Raw genomic sequence first — 14,118 nt, 5'->3', positions numbered from 1 at the left:
ATACCAGTTCCTTGAAAATGTCATGGACTGGTACAGTCACCACTTCCTTCGGGGCATCCATGAACTTCAGGATCTCAAACATTTTGTGCCTGGAGTCCTGCTCTGTCAATAATTGGAATGTCATCGACTCGGCCATGGCTTTGATGAACCCTGCAAAGGAGAGGTCCTCGGGGGGGAGATCGCTGTCATTCCTCCAGGGGAGAAGGTTCAGAAGGCAGATCCTCCGATTCCTCCAAGGAGGATACAGACGCCTCACCCGCCCAGGAGTTGTAGGGGGCCTCGCCCCTGCTGCGATCCTTCGGGGATGCAGGGGGCTGAAGGCCTATCAGCATGCACGACCTGGTCCTCGAAGGTATCGAGAGGGGCAAGGGATCAGATGGTGGTACCAAAGGAATCGGTAGAATTGACCCAGAGAGTCCTGGGAGAGCTAGACGGTGAGGTGGCACTGCGTGTCTCCGGCCTGCCATTACACCAGATAGCCTTTCCTCCTCATAAGACTCGCTCATCGGTATGGGAGCCGGTGGCGATGGCAGCGGTGCACCCAGAGGCCATTGAGGGGCTTGGGGCACTAGAGCTAGCTGCATGCATGGTATACAGAGCAGCATGTCGAGCCGCTCCACAAAGATGCAAGCACTGGTGGAGCAGGCTCTTGTGGCAGAAGCAGTACCCAGAGAACCAGAGGCTTGAGGCCCTGCAGGGCCCGGCCGACCACTAGCCGCACACACCTCTCTAGCTCCCCCTCAAAAGCCTGAGAGCAAAAACGGGCTGAGGAGGAGCCGGCAGAATCGGTGAATCCCAAGGCTGAAGGGGAACCAAGCCCTCCACCAGTGCCGGTGGAGGCCGCCTGGAGGCCTCGGAGGGAATGGCCTCCTCTTCCCTCGACCGCTTCGTGGGAGGCACCGAGATTGATGCCTTCTCACGGTCTGGTTTGGAAGAAGATGATGACCAATGCTGGTGCTTTTTGGAACTCTCTTGACAATCACAGTGGTCCCTGCCCGATGCCGAGGAGTACGATTGGGAACGGGACAACAGGAACAGCAGTCTGTCCCCAGCACCAAGCTCGAGACCCGATAGGACCAGGGCAGGAGAACTCAACGGAGCCAGGGGCTCCTTACCAAGCGGGGTGGAGGTTCCTGATGCCGAGGATGGCTTTAATCACTTGGACCCGAAGAGTTTCTCCATTTTGTTGAGACGGGCCTGATGACCCTTAGGAGTCATCTGGGCACAGTTGCAGAGACAGACATCATGGGAAGCCCCCAGTAGAGGACACAGACCTCATAGGGGGTCCATGACAGACATAGTCCGAGGGCACTGAAGGAAGCCAGTAGATGCCATACGAAAAAGAGTGCGACGCACGGTCATTGGTCGATGGGTACCAATAGATGTCATAAGCGATTGACCGCGAATACCCCAAAAATTTACTGCCCGAAGGCTGAGAAGGGTGAGGGACCGTACACGATGCATGGAGGCGAAGAAAAATACTTTGCAGTAGCAAATTATCGAAAAGAAGTCCAAGCTCCAAAACAGAGGCGACAGCTGTGCGGAAAAGAAGAGACTGAAGTGACCCCGCATAGAAGCTTGCTTAACAGCATGCTGGGCATGCTCAGTGTGCTTGTCAAAGTTTCTAGAAACGTTGACAAAAAGGTTTTCCATGCCGGGCTTCATCCAATGATGTCACCCATTTGTGAGGACTACCATCCTGCATGTCCTTGGAGAACACCTGTTACAGGTAAGAAAATCTGTTTTTTCCAAGGACAAGCAGAATGATAGTCCACACACATGGGTGAATCCCTAGCTACAGGTTGCTCCCCAACACAAAAAGGGGATCAACAGACACCTTACTAGGTGCCATTGGGCACAACAACAATGGTGCTGTTGGTAACAGAGGGAGAGACAGCCTGAACCCAAACAACGGGGCCCTAGGTGGGGAGAGCTTGGTTCTACACCTCAAACAGGTTCCGAAGGACAGACTGGATAAACCTACTGTCATGTCGATAATCCCTATCCAGACAATAGTGCGATGTGAATTTGTGGAGAGAACTCCACATCGCAGCCTTGCAGATCTCCTCCACAGGAACTGCTCACAAGTGGGCCACCGATGCTACCATGGCTCTGACAGAATGAGCCTTGACATAACCCCAAGATGCAGTGCTGCCTGGGCATAACAGAAGGGGATGCAATCTGCTAGCCAATTGGATAGTGTCTGTTTGGCAACAGCAACGCCCAATCTATTCCTATTAAAAAATAAAAAGTTGGGTGGACTGCCTATGAGTTTCTGTGTGCTCCAAATAGAAGGCTAAGGCTTGCTTGCAGTCCAAACTGTGCAGAGCTTGTTTGTCTTGGTGAAAATGGGGCCTGGGGAAGAATGTTGGCAGGACGATGGGGCTGGTTAAGAAGAAATCAGTCACCAATTTAGGCAGGATAAAACTTAGTGTAAGGTGGATAAGTCACTAAGGCCTGGAGCTTGCTGACCCTGCGTGCAGAGGTGACCACTACCAAAAATATGACCTGTCAGGTCACAGGTGCGCAGCAGCTCAAAAGGAGCTTGCATCAGTTGAGCTAACAACACATTGAGGTCCCAAGACACAAGGGGAGGCCTTAGGGGATGCTTCAATTGAAACAGGCCCCGCATGAATCATACTTGTAGCCTAGATTGACCATTGCGGAAACAGGATGCTGGGCTTGATGGACCCTTGGTCTGACCCAGTATGGTAATTTATATTCTTATGTACAACTATAGGCTGTACAAAGATGGGCGTACCATCTACAACTCGGTGGAATGCACCAGTTGCACTGAGATGAACTCTAATGGAATTGGTTTTTAAGCCAGCTTCCGATAGATGTAGAAGATAATCAAGCAGTTTTTGTGTGAGGCAGGAGAATGGATCTAGGGCCTTCTGCTCACAATACATGGAAAACCTCCTCTACTTCAGTCCGTAAGACATTCTAATGGAAGGCTTTCTAGAAGCTACCGGGACCTGAGACGCATCCTCTGAGATCATGTGGTTGCAGAATTAACTTCACAACATCCAGGCTGTGAGCGACAGGGCCTAGAGATTGGGATGCCATAACCTTCCCACATCTTGCATGATGAGATCTGAAGTCCCCAGACTGATCGGTCCCTGGATGGACTCCCCCCATAGCAGTAGAAACCAGACCTATCTCGGCCAATGAGGGGCTATGAAGATGACAGCCCCCTTATCCTCATGAAGCTTCAAGAGTCTTCGCCACCAAGAGAATCAGAGGATATGCAGGCAAGAGCGTCCGAGGCTGGTTTCTTGTTTGACCTGTACAGGGAGCAAAAGAGAGGCACCTTCCTGTTGCATGGGGATGTGAACAGATGTATGTCCAGGCTCCCCCAGAGGCGGAATATCTAACTCACTACCCCCCTGGATCCAGGGATCACTCGTGGAGACTAAAGGCTCGACTCAGCATGTCCGCTACCACGTTCTTCGTCCCAGCCAGATATATGGCCCTCAGCACCATCCCATAGGACAGGGCCCATAACCAGATCTAGACTGCTTCCTGACACATGAGATATGATCCCATGCCTCCATGCTTGTTGACATACCACATGGCTATCTGTTTGTCAGTTTATATCAGGACAACCTTGGACAGTTGATCTCTGAAAGCCCATAGCTTGTACCTGATCGCTCGAAGCTCCAGGAAACTGATTTGACAAGAACGCTCCTGAGCGGGCCAGTGACCCTGGGTGCTGAGCCCATCGACATGAGCTACCCACCCCAGGGTAGACACATCCATGTGGTTAGGACAATTTGAGTAGAGGAACTTTGAAAAGAGATCCCCCGTTCCAGATTTGAAAGTATCCGCCACCAAGACAATGAGTCCTGGAGAGACAGAGTGACTCGAATGCAATCCTGAAGGCTCTGAGTGGCCTGGCACCACTGTGACTTCAGGGTCCATAGGGTTCTGCACATGTGTAGACATGTCAAGGGAATGACATGGACAATTGCAGTCAAATGGCCCAACAGCCTCAACATGTGCTAGACTGACACTTGTTGGCTCTGCTGAATCTTTGCCGCAATGATCATCAAGGCGACAGCCCTCTGACGAGGCAGTAAGGTGTGAGCTTCTATGAAGTCCAATTGAAGTGATGGGCTGAGATGGGACTTCGAGTAGTTGATAACGAACCCTAGTAACTCCCAACACACAGATGGTGAAACGCAGGGACCTTCCAGCACCTGCCTGAAATGTGCTTTTGACCAACCAATCATCCAGATAAGGGAAAACATGCAGTCCCAGCCTGCGGAGGAGCATCACCACCACAGCCAGGCAGTTTGTGAAGATTCCTGGGGCTGATGCTAGCCCGAACGGCAACACCTGGTACTGGAAGGGCTGTTTCCCCACCACAAATCGGAGATACTTCCTGTGACCGGGGAAGATCTCAATGTAAGCGTATGCATCCTTTAAATCGAGAGAACATAGCCAGTCCCCTTTTTCTAAAAGTGTGATTAAGGTGCCCAGGGAAACCATGATTTTTTATTTTTTTTTTTATAAACTTGCTCAAGGCATTTAGGTTTAGGATGGGGTGGAATCCTCCTGTTCTCTTTGGAATCAGCAAGTACTTGGAGTACAATCTCCACCATCTTTGCCCTGGTGGTACAAGCTTAACCGCCCTGGCTGTTAAGAGGGAGGAGAACACTGCTGGCAATACCTCCTGATGTGCTACCAGCCCCCAAAATGGTCATGGAGGGCAATTTGTCAAGACACTCAATAGGTTCAATTGGTACCCTTGACAGTTGTTGAAAAGAACCCACTGGTCTGAGGTTATAATGAGCCACTGGTTCACAAAGAACCGCAGCTTGCCCCCAACCATAGGATCCACTGTCCCGGATACGGGTGACTGGCCTACGCTCCTTACGACCCATTCAAAACCCGTCCCTGTAGTTGACCGAGGCGCCAGCTGGGGCTGGGTGGCTCTCTGCTGCCTAGGATGGCCACGGAAACCCTGATGGTGTTGATGGGAGAGAGGGGGCGGAGGACAGGACTTCCTTTGGCAAAAGAAAGTCTTCCTCTGTCTCGCCCACCTCCTGAAGTTGGGCCACAGAGTACTTCACCCTATCTCCAAAGAGATTCTCCCTAGTTTACGCACGTCGGCAAGTCATTCATGTACCTATGGTCGGAGATCCGAGGCCCGCAGCCATATTATTCTGCAGGTGCCGATTCTCGCTGCAGAGACTCTTGATGCAGTCTTGAAAACATTGTAGTTCGCTCAGACCTTGTGTTTTCCATACTCCAGGCCCTTATGCACTATCGACATGCTGGGGTGCTGCTGCTGTTGAGGCAGCTGCTTGGCCAACTCCTGCAGCCACTTCCAGATGTCCTGCGAGTAAGAACATAAGAACAAGAACATGCCATACTGGGTCAGACTAAAGGTCCATCAAGCCCAGCATCCTGTTTCCAACAGTGGTAGTCCAGGCCATAAGAACCTGGCAACTACCCAAAAACTAAGTCTATTCCATGTTACTGTTGCTAGTAATAGCAGTGGCTATTTTCTAAGTCAACTTAATTAATAGAAGGTAATGGACTTCTCCTCCAAGAACTTATCCAATCCTTTTTTAAACACAGCTACACTGACTGCACTAACCACATCCTCTGGCAACAAATTCCAGAGTTTAATTGTGTGTTGAGTGAAAAAGAACGTTCTCAGATTAGTTTTAAATGTGCCACATGCTAACTTCATGGAATGCCCCCTAGTCTTTCTATTATCTGAAAGAGTAAATAATTGATTCATATCTACCTGTCTAGACCTCTCATGATTTTAAACACCTCTATCATATCCCACCTCAGCCGTCTCTTCTCCAAGCTGAAAAGTCCTAACCTCTTTAGTCTTTCCTCATAGGGGAGCTGTTCCATTCCCCTTATCATTTTGGTCGCCCTTCTTTGTACCTTCTCCATCGCAACTATATTTTTTTGAGATGCGGTGACAAGTACTAACTCATGTAGGCAGCTATGTGGGCAATAAGCATGGTGCCTTGAAATACCTTCCTCCCAAGTGTGTCTATCGTTCTGTGGTCCTTCCCTGAGGGCGCTGAGGAATGGGTCCGAGAATGCTTGGCCCTCTTGAGGGCAGATACCACCGACTAGTGGGACAGCTGACTTATCAAATACAGGAGCCTTGTGGATGGGGTAGACCCCATTCGACTTCTTATTATCGGAAGGAACTGTGAGGGAGTGTTCCCATATTTTCAGAAGCAGCTCCTTAAGGATCTCGTGCACTGGGACCACCACGATTTCCTTAGGAGGCTCCACAAACTGAAGGATCTCAGGCTTTTTGTGCCTGGCATCCTCCTCCATTAACAACTGAAATGGGATGCCTTGGCAACTCTGCCAGCCCTGGTGGAGCTTTTTCCTCAAAGGAACCAACAATGACCACCATATCTGTAGGGGGAGGCATCAGTGCCCCAATGTTGTCCCAGGAAACGATGCCAGCTAGGTCGGTAATGCACCGATGAGCACGTTGAACTTCTCCAGTAGCAGTATGAGGATGGGTGGCACAAGGTCCAGTGCCATCGGTGCCACAGGACTGAAGCCCTGAAGTGCCCGGTCCACCGCTAGCTGGACTCAGTGCTCCAGCACCTCCTCAAACTCTGCCAATGCCAACATCAACTGGAAGGAAGGAGGGGTGGCCAGGTCATCCTTGGACCCACGAGGTGGATTGATGACTGGCTTCAAGACCGGTGGAAACAGTTGAGGACCCCCGGCACTAATGGAGAACTAGCACACCTTGTCGCAGAGTCGCTTCGGGGGCATCGCTGTATGAGTCGGTGCATCCCTGTGCCCAGCACTATGCATCAATAGGACCGGTGCCGATGCTTCTTCAGCTTATCTCGATGCTTGGCCCAGTCCTTCCCCAGTGCGGAGGCTGATGATGAGGAACCCAACATCCTCAGGCTTGGAGGAGATCAACGGTGGTCAGTCTCTAGTACCCCTATCCATCGAAGGCACCGATGATCCCACCGATGTTGATAGCTCGATGTCCACTGGTGCTGTTCCTTGGTCCTTTGATGCCAATGGCTCGGACTTCTTTGACCAAAGAGCTGTTCTACCTTGTTGAGTCAAAGTCAACGTCCCTTCAGAGTCATCTGAGTGCCTAAGTGGCAACACCGGACATCATGTGATGCTCCCAGGCAGGCAACACACATCTTATGCAGGTCAGTGATGGACATAGTCCTCGGGCATCGGGTGCATCGCCGAAAACCGGAACAATCCAAAAATGATGGTGGCGATGACAGGCAACGAGGCACCGCCACCACGGGGAATCAACCACGAAAGGAAACTTACCAGAATCACCGAAAATCCTGACTAGGAACACTACGGGAGGGCACTAAGAGGGACCTGGCGAATGAATAACATGGAAAAACTCGCAAAAACCGTAGGAAAGCAGAATTGCTTACCTGTAACAGGTGTTCTCCTAGAACAGTCCTCACACATGGGTGACATCCTCGGATGGAGCCCGGCACGGAAAACTTATGTCACTATCCATGCTTCCACATGGGGTCCCTCTTCAGTCTCATAACATAGAATTACGGAAAAATAAAATAACAAACATAGGAGAAACCCAACTCAAAGGGCAGGTTTCGTGAGAACTACCATCATACTGTCCTAGGAGAACACCTGTTATGGGTAAGCAACTCTACTTTCTCCTAGGACAAGCAGGATGGTAGTTCTTACACATAGGTGAATCCCTAGCTACAGACTATTTTATTTTATTTATTTAGCAGTTTTCATATACCGATGAACGTTGGGAACATCTCATCGGTTCACATTCAAACAGAAATCAGCAACAAGTGCTTTACATTGTAACAAAGAACATTAAATAATACAGATTAGATAAAATAGGAACGTTTCACAACTTATGAAAAAAATACAAGGCTTATAAATATGATTTAACAAGAGTAATACTATTTACAGAAGTGTCGCGAAGGCCAGGAGGGGGAAAGAAATCGTGGGATGAGGGAAGCATTAGGGAAAGGAGGAGAGTTGTTCAGATTATGCTTGAGTGAAAAGGAATGTTTTCAGGTCCTGCTTAAATTTTTTGGGGCATGCTTCCTGACGTATTGATGTGGGGAGCTTGTTCTAGAGGGCGGGGGCGGCTAGTGAAAGTGCCCTAGCTTTAGTGGAGTTGAGTTTAGAGTCTTTGGGAGACGGTGTATGCAGTAATGCTCTGTGTTGCTGTCTTGTGGGTCTGTTTGTATCGTGAAATGTAAGGTGTTCTTTTAGCCAGTGCATATCTTGGTTGTGGAGGGATTTGTGGACTAGTGTGAGAGCTTTGTAAGTTATTCTTGCCGTGACTGGTAGCCAATGGAGGTGTTGCAGTACTGTGGTCGCGTTTGTGAGTGTTGGTAAGGATCCGAGCAGCAGCATTTTGGAGTAATTGAAGTGGTTGTAGCGTGTTTTTGGGAAGTCCTAGGAGCAGAGCATTACAGTAGTCGATTTTGGACAGAATAAAGGCCTGGCGTGGTTTGAGTTTCTTGAGAAGGTGAAGTTTGAAGTAACAAGCTCTGATTGTATTGTTTATGAATTTTTTGAAGGTGAAGTGACTGTCAATGGTGGTGCTGAGGCTGCGCACATGTTGTGTGTGGGCAGAGGCGGAGAGGGTGTTTGCCTGAAGGGGTGGGGGTATGTTTTGGGTTGAAATGTAGAGTAGCTCTGTTTTGGCAGTGTTGAGTGCAAGGTAGTTGCTTGTTACGAGAGTGTTAATAATCGCTAGGGTGGATTTCCAGGTCTCTAAGGCTTTGTGAAGTGTATCCTTAATAGGTATAAGGATTTGCACATCGTCAGCATAGATGAAGTGCGGGAGGCCTAGTTTGGCTAGAAGGTTGCAGAGGGGGAGGAGATAAATGTTAAATAATGTGGAGGAAAGGGAGGAGCCTTGTGGAACACCTTGTGTGAGGGGGATTGGTTTAGATGTACAATTGCCTAATTGGACACTGTAGTGCCTGTCCTGCAAGTAGGATTGAAACCATTGGAGGGCTGAGCCTGTGATGCCAATGTCAATGAGGCGTTCTGTTAGTATTTTAGTGGTTGACTGTGTCAAAGGCAGAAGAAATATCAAGGAGCATCAGGATGTGTGAAAGCCCTTTGTCGAGGCTTTTAAGGACGTAGTCGGTCAGAGAGATGAATAGGGTCTCAGTGCTGTGATGTCGCCGGAAGCCGTATTGGGACTGGGAGAGGATATTGTTTTCGTCAAGATAATCAGTTAATTGCTGATTGACTGGTTTTTCAAGGATTTTGGCTATTAAGGGCAGGTTCGAGATGGGGCGAAAGTTGGCAGAGTCAGATGGATCAAGGGTGGGTTTTTTCAGAATGGGCTTCATAATGGCATGTTTAAGTTTTTTAGGGACGATGCCAAGTGTGATGGATCTGTTGATGTTTGAAATGGGCTTGGCAATGATGTCAGGTATAGTGAGGAGGGTTTCTGTAGGGATGGTATCTAATGGGTGTGAGCATGGTCTCATTTGTTTTATGATGGAGTCAATTTCCAGTGAGGAAGTTGTTTCGAGTGTAGGTAGCCTAGATTTAGTGTTATTGGAGGTAAAATCAGTGGGTGTCTGTGTGGAAGGGAAGCGAGACATTATGTTAGCAATTTTCTTGTGGAAGAAAGTGGCTAGGTCCTCGCACTTGTCTTGGTCGTCTGTGTCTAGTGTGAAGTTTGGGCTGGATTTTGTTAAACTGTTTACTAGTTCAAAAAGGGCTCGAGGATTGAATTGGAGATTGTGGATTCTGTTAGTGTAGAAATCTCTTTTGTGCCAGTTTCTTTCTAGTTTTTTGAGGTTGCGTTTCATAGATTTAAGGTTGAGGTGTACCATGGTTGTTTTTTCGTATTCGATGGGTCAATCACACGAGTTTGTATGGGGCATAGCTTGTTGGCTATGGAGTCGGTGCATTGGTTCCAGGAGTTGAGGGCAGTTTCCGCATCAGTGAGGTCGAGCTTGCTGAGTTCTGTAGTGAGGACTGCCACAAGATCTTCTTTGTTGCAATTTCACCTGAAGTGAATATTTTTTTCTTGGATTGAATGGGAGTGGAGGTATTATTTATAGAGCAGATCACATCAATGTGGTAGTGATCTGACCAGGGGATGGGGGAGCATATGGGTGAGTCGGATTGAATTTGGGTATTGGTGAAAATGAGGTCTAAAGTGTGACCTGCTCGGTGTGTGGGGTTAGTGATAAGTTGTTTGAAACCCAGAGTGTCTAGCGCAGTAAGGATGGCATCGCAGGATGGCGAGGTAGGTGTGGTATCAACATGGATGTTAAAGTCTCCTAGGATAATAGCAGACGAATGACCGTTAATGTGTTTGGAAATGTATTCGATTAGGATGGAGGGGTTCTTTTCAAGAAGCCCTGGAGGGACGTATGCAAGGCAGATTTGAAGGTTATGTGCAGTGAATATGCTGATTTCTAGCTTGTGAGGTGGGGGTATGGATTTGTGTGAGATTTTTATAGGTTTTTTTAGTTGCTAGAAGAAGACCGCCTCCTTTTTTCTTGGGTCTGGGGATTGAGAAGATGTCATAAGTTTCAACCGGTAGTTAGTTAATGAGGGGGTGTCGGTGTCCTTCAGCTATGTTTCAGTGATGGCAAGTATGTCAGGTTTATCATCTGTAAGTATGTCATTAATCAAGGGGGTTTTTTTGGAGATAGATTGGGCGTTTAGGAGGATGATAGTGAAGGTGGTACGGCCGATTATCTGAGTGAGGGGAGTGGTCATGATGGGAAGATTTCCGTGTTGCTCTTGAGGGAATTTAGGGAAGGGGAAATGGTGTGTCATGGGATAGTGTTTGATAGAGGGTATGAAGAACGTGTGCATTGTTGTTGCACAGTGAGTGAAAAAGAAGGCCCAGAGGGTGGGGAGGAGAGGTGACAGCAGGGGGGGACGTGGGCGGCACTGCACGTCGGCGCGCTCCTTACTTTTTTTTTCTTTGGAGGAGGGCGGCGTCTCTTTTTGCTTTTGGTGTTTTTCTCAGTGGGGTCTCTTCTTTTCGCAGTCTCACGGCGTCTCTCTCTCTCTGATTGGCGTCTCCTCTTTTTTTTTTTCACTCTCCCGGCATGTCTCTTTTTTACTGCCCCGGCGTTTCCCTCTCACAGTAGTGAGAGGCAAAAGTATGGAGAGAATTCTATGTTGCAGCCTTGCACATCTCGTCCATGAGGACCGCTCACAAGTGGGCCACCAAAGTCGCCATGGCTCTAACAGTATAAGCCTTGACATAGCCCCCAAGCTGTAGTCCCGCTTGAGCGTAACAGAAGGAGATACAACCTGCCAACCAGTTGGACAGAGTCTGCTTGGAAACAGCAACTCCCAATCTATTCCTGTCAAAAGAGATGAAGAGTTGCGTGGACTGCCAATGGCCTGCTGTCTGCTCCAGGTAGAAAACTAAGGCTCTCTTGCAAACCAAACTGTGCAGAGCCCATTTGCCCTGGTGCAAATAAGGCTTGGGAAAAAAGGTGGGCAGGATGACTGAATGGCTAAGATGGAAATCCGTCACCATCTTAGGCAGGAACTTAGGATGCATGCACAGAACCACCCTGTCATGGAAGAACTTCGTGTAGGGTGGATATGTCACTAAGGCCTGAAGCTCAGTGACTCTGCACACTGACGTGACCGCAACCAAAAGCATGACCTTCTAAGTCAGGTACTTGAGGTCACAAGAACACAGCGGCTAAAAAGGAGCTTTCATGAGCTGAGCCAGCACCACATTGAGGTCCCAGAAGACACCGGAAGGCCACAAGGGAGACTTCAGCTGAAATAGGCCCCGCATAAATCGCCCATAATGGGTTGCAGAGAGATGGGTAAACCATCCACACCCTGGTGGTAGGCACCAATAGCACTCAGCTATTGGAGTTGCTCTTTAAGCCAGCAACTGAAACGCGCAAGAGGTAATCAAGTAGTTTTGGTGAGGAGGAGAAGAATGGATCCAGGCCATGGCTCTCACACCACATGTAAAACCTCCTCCACTTCAGGCCATAAAACTTTCTAGTGGAAGGCTTCCTGGAAGCCACGAGGACTCGGAACATCATCAGAGAGGTCAAGGGCTGCAGAATTACCCTCTGAACATCCAGGCTGTCAGGGTCAAGGCCTGGAGGCTGGGATAGCGCAGCCTTCCCTGATCCTGAGTGATGAGTTCTGGGGAGGTCCCCATACTGATCAGTTCCCGAAGGGAGAGATCCCACGGGAACCAGATCTGCCTCGGCCAATGAGGATCATAGTTCCCCTGACCTGTCGAATCTTCAGGAGTGTCTTCATCACCAGGGGAAGCGGAGGATATGCATACAAAAGGCCCTTGCCTCAACGGCGGGCATAGGCATATGAGGCTAGTTTGCCATCCATCCTGTACAGGCAGCAGAAGTGGATCCACCTTCCTGTTGCAGGGAGATCCATGTCTGGGGTGCCCCAGAGGTAGAAGATCCAATTCTCCACTTCCTGTTTCAGGGACCCCTCATGAGGTTGGAAGGCTTGATTCAGTCTGTCCGCCATCACGTTCTCTGTTCCAGCCAGGTACATGGCTCAGAGCACCATACCCTGCAACAGAGCCCAAGACCAGATCTAAACTGCTTCTTGGCAGAGGAGGAATGACCTCATACCTCCCTGTTTGTTGATGTACCACATCGCCACCTGGTTGTAGGTCTGGATCATAACCACTATGTTGATCAGCCGATCCCTGAATTTATTTATTTATTTATTTATTTATTTATTTGATGGCTGCTTTTTTTATACCGACATTCGTGGGTATATCATATCTGTTTACATTGAACTAAGAGAAATACAGAGAACAGGGACAGGGGAGCCACAACAAGGGAGGGGAACTAAACAAGAAAAAGGCAAAAGGAGCAATAAACTTAGGTAGTGGCAAAAATATGGAGTATAACAGAAATAAGAATAAAGTAGAGAATAAACATAGGAAACAAATTATAATCTTAATTAAAGTAGTATGGCATAAAATAAGAATAAATAAAAGGGAACTGGGGGGAGGAGCAGGGGGAATCAGGGAGGATTATGATGGGAATGCCTGCTTAAAGAGCCAGGTCTTTAGCTTTTTCCTAAATTTGTACAGGCAGGGCTCAATGAGAAGTTCAGCTGGTAGGGCATTCCAACGGGTGGGACCTACAACTGAAAGGGCTTGTTCCCTCGTGGAGGAGAAGTGGGCATTCTTAAGAGAGGGGATATAGAGGGTGCCTTTGTGGGTGGTTCTGGTAGGGCGGTTATGGAGAATGAATCGCCCAGAGTGCGTACTGGATCGCAAGGAGCTCCAGGAAGTTGATCTGATACTGTGCTTCCTGGGCAGACCATAGGCTCTGGGTGCAGAGCTCCTCCACATGAGCACCCCACTCCAGGTTGGACGCATCTGTAGTGAGCACAATCTGCGTAGGAGGATTTTGAAAGGGCACCCTGCTCCAAATTGGCAAGTCTCTCCCACCAAGACAAGGAGTCCCAGACAAGAAGAGTAACGTGGATGCAGGCATGGAGGTCCTGGTTGGCTTGCTGCCACTGGGACCACAAGGTCCACTGAGCTCTGAGCACAAGCAAGTGAGTCAAGGGAGTAACATGCACAGTTGTGGCCATATGCCCCAAGAATTGCAACATGCGGCGAACTGAAATCTGCTGGCTCTGTTGGACCACTCCCACAATGAACACCAACGTGAGCACCCGATTGCAGGTAAGGTACACTTAGGCCTGAGCCGTGTCCAACAGTGCACCAATGAAGTTCAACCAAGGTGATGGGTTGAGCTGGGACTTCGGGTAGTTGATGATAAACCACAGGGACTCCAACACCCGAAAGGTCAAGCACAGTGACCGTACCGCTCCATCCTGGGCGGGACTTTTGACCAGCCAATTGTCCAGGTAGGGGAACACCTGCACTCCCAACCTGCAGAGGTACGCACCCACTATGGCCAGGCACTTGGCGAAGACTTGTGGGGCCGAGGCCAGGCCAAACAGCAACACCCTGTACTAAAAGTGCTGCCTGCCCACCACAAACAAGAGATACTTCCTGTAACCTTGGAAGATCTCGATCCAGGTGTAGGCATTATAGAGTGAATACAATAATTTGTGCTTTTTTTTTTTTTTTTTTTTTTTTTTTAAAGGTGATTAAATTATGAA

At 48.9% G+C, this 14,118-nt stretch overlaps 1 protein-coding gene across 2 annotated transcripts in view; it reads right to left on the bottom strand.

Annotated features, from left to right (window-relative positions):
- KAT6A (lysine acetyltransferase 6A) overlaps positions 1-14,118 on the bottom strand; it is a 333,161-nt gene that overhangs the window by 228,970 nt on the left and 90,073 nt on the right. The gene's annotated exons all lie outside the window — the stretch shown is intronic.

Source organism: Rhinatrema bivittatum, chromosome 5 (genome assembly GCF_901001135.1).
Source record: "Rhinatrema bivittatum chromosome 5, aRhiBiv1.1, whole genome shotgun sequence".
In the NCBI taxonomy this organism is placed as follows: domain Eukaryota; kingdom Metazoa; phylum Chordata; class Amphibia; order Gymnophiona; family Rhinatrematidae; genus Rhinatrema; species Rhinatrema bivittatum.
The sequence above is the reverse complement of the archived record's forward strand: the minus strand, read 5'-3'. Positions and strand labels throughout refer to the sequence as shown.